The sequence below is a fragment of the Martes martes genome, assembly GCF_963455335.1.
Source record: "Martes martes genome assembly, chromosome: 8".
Classification (NCBI taxonomy): Eukaryota; Metazoa; Chordata; class Mammalia; order Carnivora; family Mustelidae; genus Martes; species Martes martes.
In genome coordinates this window covers 66,995,350-67,002,925 of record NC_137895.1, presented here as the reverse complement: position 1 = coordinate 67,002,925, position 7,576 = coordinate 66,995,350, and the positions used below count along the sequence as shown (strand labels likewise).

The 7,576-nt window shown below is 40.6% G+C and overlaps 1 protein-coding gene across 2 annotated transcripts in view; it reads left to right on the top strand.

Moving 5' to 3' along the window:
• Nucleotides 1–1,163: 1,163 nt before the first annotated feature.
• Nucleotides 1,164–7,576, top strand: part of STK38L (serine/threonine kinase 38 like) — an 89,374-nt gene continuing 82,961 nt past the window's right edge. Inside the window, exon 1 of one of the 2 annotated variants that reach the window (XM_080812016.1) lies at nt 1,164–1,254. The gene's annotated coding sequence lies outside the window, so the exon portion shown is untranslated. The remainder of the gene's footprint in view (nt 1,255–7,576) is intronic. The other variant, XM_080812017.1, reaches the window with a different exon arrangement.

Here is a 7,576-nt window from a genome sequence, read left to right as displayed (position 1 = left end):
ATATATGGCATTTGTTACTTGAGTCTCAAAAGGACCATATGGTATCGGTGGAACTGATATCCTCAAGAATGCACTAATTACAAAAGTAGTGCTTTTTCTGTTACCAAGTTATATATGAGAAAGCACAGGGTGTAAAAAAAAGAGAGAAGAAGAGAGAAGTGATGTCATGATGCTTCCCTATGTCTTTTGCATCTATCAGTTCCTCTTGGTGAAACTAAAGATAATTATGCTTTTTGCAAATATAACACCAGTTTCACATACTGTCTTAGTAGTCTCTAAAGTCAAGGGTATTTTGTAACACTTCCAATATTCAGATCAAAGATAAATTTGTTAACAATAATTGGGAATGATTCTCTCATTTGGTTTGCCCAGTAACTGTTTTCTCCGAAGTCAAATGCATCATCTTCACAAAGCCATCCCTTTTGAGTTATACCACAAGGATTTTTCCCTCCTAGTTCTCAGATCCTAAAGCAGCCCAGTACTGTCAGTTATTTTAGATTTTCCAAGACAATTTAAGCAAGTTTTTCGTGAATGCCTCCAAGTTTTTTGTGGCTTTTCCAAATTTGAATCCCTTTCAAGCCCTTGCAGTGGAGACATGGTGAGATGGAAAAGGGTCAAGGAACTTGGGAGGCATTTAGATCCCACAGCTACTGATTAAGCAAATTGGTCAGCCAAGCCATCTTTGTTGACCACCCTTTCCTAATCTGCAAAATGTGTGGATTCGTGGGGATTATCTCCAGACCTTTTTCCATTTCTTTGCTTTACATTGTGACTTACTCTTTGCATTACATTGATAAGTATTAAGAAAAACTCTGTCACTAAGACTAATATGGCACCACACTGGGCACTCTCTCAAGGACCAGCTTTTGAACCAGCTTTGAATACAGAAAAGGTAAGTGAGGTGAGGTTGATGAATGAGGGAAGTAGTGACTGCCAGTTCACTGCTCCAGGGCCATCAAGAATTCACCAGGAGTAGGTGGGTGGGGCAGACGAGCCGGCGTTGACGACAGAAGGCTACTTCCGGCTGTGGTGCGTATGACGTCAGGGCCGAGTCTGACCGGCCCAGCCACCGAGAAGCCGAGGAGGGAGGGCTCGCGAGAGTTCAGGAAGGCCGCCCCGAGATTCCGGCGCGGCCGCGGGTGCCACCTCCCGGGGGCGGGGCGAGGGCGGAGCGGGCAAAAGGGAGCGGACGGGCCGCGGACCGGCTGCGGTCCGTGCGGAGGCTGAGCCGGCCGCGGGCGCGACCGGAGGCAGGTGAGTACGCGGATGCGGCGCGCGGCGGCCGCGGCTGGGGGCCCCGCTCGCTGCGCGGGCCCCAACTCTGCGAGCAGGAGCCGGAGGAGATCTTCTGTGTCTTTGGGTGTCCAGAGACAGCGGGCTAATGTCGGGGCTGGCAGTGTCTCTCCAGTGAAGCTCCAGCGACGGCCTTGGCCCTCTGGTTCCCCGAGGTGATACTAGTCCCGCGTCCCCGGAGAGGTAGCCGCGAGCCCCGGGAGGAATCTTTGTGCTTCCCTGCCCCTCTCCCCTTGCACTCCTCGGCCCCCGAGCACCCCGATCCCGGTCCCTGCCTGGGCTTCATAAACAATAACAAATGTCGCGGAACCTCTGCTGGTACCCCCCGCTCGCCCGTCCCGTGCCCTCCAGCCGATGTCACCGAGAAGGAGGATTCCAGGCATGGCTCAAATTGTGGGGGCTGCTTGTGTACCGTTCCTAAAAACTGATGCGTCAGATTGCTAAACATTTCTCAGATCGACACAACACGGTAAAGCCTGCTAGCTCCCAGAAGCACGGAGTGTTCAACACCGGTCTCAAAATCGGTCCCTGCCCCTGGCACCGTAGACCCTCCTTTCAACATCATCATGTCCCACTCCCCTTTTTTCTCTTTACTCTCGGGGGCAGACGAGGGCTTGTTTGCTAAGGGAATAGGAAAGGTTGTACCCGGTCGAGTAGGAGACGTTTCATCTTTAAAAAGTTATCAGGTCGACGGCAAGGGAACAAACTTTATTTTCAAAACCGGTGGCCTCCCGTTTACTGATGCTGCTTTTGTTTTTGTGGGATCACTTTTCGGATTGCAAGTCTGGAGGAAGGATATAAAAAAATTGGGGGGAGGGGGGAGAGCTGGAGGTGCTGGAAGTGGTGGCTTGTCCAAAAGCTGTGAAGCTGTTCTCACTTGGTAAAATGCAGAACCAACGCTCTTGTCTGTTTCACATAACTTGTGATAAGTTTTGACAGAAGTCAGTTGCTCGGAAAAGGCCTCAAAATTAGCTTTCTTAGGGCTAAAGTCTGAGGAGACAACTCTTAGTGTTTTAATTTATGCCTCCTGGTTGTAAGATGGGAGTGAGACCTTGTCTTTAAGGGGGTGGGGATGGGGTGGGAGCTTAATTTGTCAGGTCTCCCTACTTTAAGGCAGGATCTATTGTTGCTTAAGCCCAATTTTATTAACTCTGTGCAGATTTTTTTGTCTCAATCATATATGTATATAGGATACTGGGAACCTCTTTGTCTTTGATCAACCTTTCTTTGTTTGCCTCAAGATATATAAAACAATTAAGTTTATTATACTCTACCCAGTAGCTGAGAGGTATTGTAGGTGAATTAGCCACCATTGTGACTGTTTGAGGAAGAGAAATTAGTTTAACATATGATGTTAAATTGTGATTACCTTTGTTGATTGCATGGGTTCATTAAAGTACTTTCGTGTGAAAAATCCTGATCTCAAAAGTTAAGAAAAAAAAAAAAAGGTTTGATGTAGCTTAGCTTTGTGTTTTTCTCCTGGTTAAGATGGCTGATAATGTTTTCCATTTGGCTGGGATGTGTTTAGGATGAGAAATAAATTGGGTGTAGTTTTTGTACTCCTTTGAAAGGCCCTGCCACTGAGGAATGAAAAAAATGAGAAAAGCCACATTAAATGGGTGCAATTCTTTTTCAGCCTTCTGTTTTTTAGTTTCTTTTAAAATGGGTCAAAGAATAGAGACTAGGAAAATATGTGCAAATGAATAGGTGTCCTTGGCAGTTTTTATGCTGAAAATTTAATTTCAAAAGGTAGAACACTTTAAAACTGGAGGAAAATTTGTAGAAAATGCACTCAATTCAGCCACTTGTTTTCAGAAAAGTTCTGTTCTCTCAAAGTGAGGGCAACATCATTGTGTGAGTGAAGTTGGATAATACTTTAGAAAGTGTTTTCCCAGTGATCCGGAATAAGTTGGAGGCTTGTTGGGGGGGTGGGGGGGGAGGCTTTTTTTTTTTTTTTTTTTAAGAGGGAAAAGAGGGCACAAATCAAAGCCAGAACGATTTGCATCTCAATGTAATGTTAAAAAGATTTTATTTTACATAAATAGTGTTGGGTGAATGAAGCAAACATATTGTCTTCTAGCATGCCCAGGATTACATTAAAATCAGCAGATGGGCAAGTTATGATTAGGTTAGACTTGACATATGCAGAAATTATGCTACTGTATTTTTATATTAAAAGTACCATGGGCTTTTTTGAATGAAATAATGCAAATAAGCTTTTAAGGTATAAGAATTTTTTTTTTTTTAGGTATAAGAATTTTTTAAAAAATAAATTAGTTAAGAAAAAATCCTTAGCTGTTTAAACATATTAATCCCTCTTTCCTCCCTCTCTCTCCACACCCACAAAATTTTGTTTAAGTCTTAAGAGCTCTTATTGAGCAAGGTAAGACCAGTATTTAAGTGTACTGGTTACATAAAGCTCCGGTCTCCAGGTAAAGGTTTGTTAATTGACAGGGTATAATTGTTCAGAACCTTTAGAGAGAGGGAAAAGAAGGACAGCAGTGAACAATATTTGCTGTCTGGTGTACTCAGATGAGCTGTCATCTCTGTAGAGAGATACAATCTAATGTGAGGGAAATGCACCCAAATAACTGTAATACACATGCATTTTGTGGAGAAGCCTAAGAGGGAGGGATTAAATTCTACTAGATCAATTAAGGAAGGTTTTGAGTAGGAAAAGTCGTTTGTGTAGATGATTTGATGATCTAGTCATGATAATTATAATAAGTAAACCCTTTACATAATGCTGATTGCTGCTAGAATCTTACATGTACTAATTTACCTGGGTTTAATTCCTATAACAACTGTACAGAGTAGGTATTTTTTATTATTTCTGTTTTATAGACAGGGTAACTGAGGTATCAAGACCAAATAACTGGAAAATGATAGAACAAGGATTCCAGCTCAAACATTCTGGCTTATACCTGTATATCTGTGCTTAATCTCTATCCGTATTTTCTCTTTCATTCTTGATGGTCTTTCTCAGGTCTTTTTCAAAAAAATTAATTCAGGAAAATACATTTCTCTGGTGCACATAGATTTAGTGGTCAATTTTGTAGAAAGAGCTTCAAAATAAACAACACCCAAGTAGGTAAGTTATTTTTGGAATGTGAAATAATCAATTGCAAGAAGTTGCTCTTGGTGCAAAGTAAATGTAACCATTGAGTGGGACTTTTGATAAATTTGATTTATTACCTAGAACCATACCCATAAGGATTTAGAAATGAGAAATTATAACTATACTAGCTCCTTTGCCTAATGGAATGTTTGAATCATTGTATATTTTGGCTTATAACTTTAAAAAAATCACTTGGCACTGGGTATTTTTTGGATTGAATTGTGAAGTTGGAATTTAGTTAATGATTGATAGTCTTAGCCCTTCTAGTTTTTATTTCCACAAGCAGCTAAATATATTATGCCTGAATCAGGGTGGGGTTTTTCTTCCCTTTTTTTTTTTTTTTTTTTTAAAGATTTTACTTTTAAGCAGTCACTACGCCTGATATAAGGCTCAAACTCACAACCCCTAGATTGAGTTGTATGCTCTATTGACTAAGCCAGCCAGATGCCCCATGGATCAGGGTTTTGAATAGAGTGTGGTACATGTATAAAATAAGAGAAGTTCAGTCACTGATACTTTCTGTTAGGGCACCTTTGAAAGCTCTTTGGGATTGTAAAATAAAAGGTGCCATAGAAATGCACTGTGCCTCCTATAGACCTACTCAGTAAAAGCTTCTTTGTTGAATGAATGGTCCAAATGATTTTATTAATGAAGTTCCAAGAATAGTTCACGTTTGTAATTGGTTATCAAAGTATTGGGATCACAGTAAACTCAACTAGATTTAAAGTTCAGGAGAGAAAGTATATCTCGGCAGTGGTACGGGTACCATCCACTAAGATGAAGACACTTCAGCTCCTTTGTCCATGTCCTGATTGACCAAACTCATCATAGAGTTCCAGAGGCACATTTTCTGAGATTGAATATAGTAAGTGTCCTCTCCTTGTCTGAGTCGGGTAAGATGGTAGAAAATGCCCACAGTAGGATAATTTATGGTTGATGAGCTTAAAATCTAATAGGAAGAGTAGAAGAACTAAAACCAGGATTTAAGCTCATATATTATTACAATTAGACAAAAATGGCAAAACAAATTTAAATATATATGTATATGGGTATACATATATATGTATTTTTACACAGCTTAAATTAATAACGATGGTGTATTATTTCCATTTACCACCACCTGACTGACAAAATTTTTAAGATCTTCAGTCCATAATTTCATGCAGGTACTTAAGTTTGTTTGTTTTTTTTTAAGATTTTATTGATTTATTCATTTGAAAGAGAGAGAGCGCACATATCCGAGGCAGTTGCAGGGAGGGCAGAGGGAGTGGAAGAGAGAGAATCTTAAGCAGACTCCATGCCCAGTGCAGAGCCTGATTCAGGGCTCCATCTACAACCCTGAGATCCTGACCTGAGCCGAAATCAAGAGTTGAATGCCTAACCGACTGAGCCACCCAGGTGCCCCTCATGCAGATACTAAGACAATTATGCTTTGTTATTTAAAAAAAAAAAAAGAAAGAAAGAAAGTTAACATTTTTCTAAGTACAGGTTTGGTTTTGAAAGGTTATTCTTAGTAAAGAGGAGTGTGAGCTGATGCCTCAGAGGGAAATCAGGTATGCTCTCACCTCCTTGCTGGTAGAAATTTGGGGGCATCTTTTCCCCTAATAGACTAGTCTTGTCTATGTTGAACATCCACTGAGACAGGTAGCTTCCCTCTTAGATGATCTCTGCACAGGTCTTACAGAAGACCTTATCAGTGCCAGTTCATACGGTGAGCTGGCCATTCACACTGATGTTGGGTAAATTCAAAAAGGCCTCGAACTTTGGCAGTTTTGAAATAGTAGCACTTCTGCTATGCTTAGCTTTTAAACTGTTAAACAAGCTCCTTGCCTTCTCCAGACCAGTTGACAACTGATGTTGATTCTCTGGCCACACATGCCGCTTTCTTGTTTGCCTTGTCTTGCTGATTCTTCCTGATTCCACAGGCATAGACGTTATTACAACTTGTAAGTCTGATCCCCCATACACAGACAGCATCCAGTGTTAGTCCCTCCCTCTTGTTTCTCATACCTTTCCCCTTGTTTTCTTACTTTTTACAATTATTCGCTATGTCTATCTGATTCCTAATTTTGGAACACTTTTCTTACTTTTGCAATTACTGAAGATGATGTAGTTAAAAAATACTTAACACCGAAAATTGACCACAAATATAACAACTTCCCCAGGATAAAGAACAAGATGACAGAAACCTAAATGACTATGCATAGTTGTTAATGCCATCTATTTTTGGCAAGCCGAGTTGGTGTGCCTTTGCTATGGAGCCCAGCTTTCATTCTGTCTAGGAAAGGTTAAAAAATCAAAAGTTTGGAAACAGGAGAGTCTTGGTACACATCACTAAGCCCTTTTTGTCATTGGTGGTGGGGGTCTTGCTCTGTACATGCAGTCATTGCTCTTCTGCTTTTATGACTTCGAGAATTTGGCTACAAAATCTGTAGACTTCTCTAGAGTTCTGTAGATTCTTCAGCAATCCTGGAGACACGATACGACATTTGTTACATCTAATTTGAAATATGCTTTGTGTAATCTATGTTTCTCAAACTTGGTCTCCCAACAGGAATTTATAGACTTAGCTCTCTGTCACCTTCCCTTCTGACATGTTCTTGGCTCTTTTTTCTTCCTGAATGTCACCAGTCAGTGTACAGGTCTAATAATAATTTTATCAACAACAGTAATCACTCACTTATCACTTACTATGTGTAAGACATAGTGCTAAGGACTGTATATAAATATCATCTCATTTAATCCCTGAGGCAACTGTATGAGTTATTATTTCTGCTTACACATGAGGAAACTCGAGTCTTTGGAGAAGTAACCAGGATAATGTGGGTAGATAGTAAATGATGGAGTTAGAACTTGATCCCTGAGATCCAGTTTGCTTTCTCTTGCATTGCTTTATTTTATTTAAAAAAACATCTCTGCTGTTGCCTTCGTCTAGTCCCACCCGAGTTTTCTTTCTTTCCTTCCCTTCCTCCCATTTTTAGGAATTATTTACAGTTTTGCATGTCAAACAAATCTTTTTAGGAGAAGTACATAGAAATAATTCAGCTCTACTCATATTTCCTGTAGAGGGAGACTTGCTCTTAGAGAGAGCTTATTGGAAGAATTCTAGTTGTAACGCCTTATATTTGTATTGTGCTTTAGAGTTGCCAAAAGCATTTTTTTGTC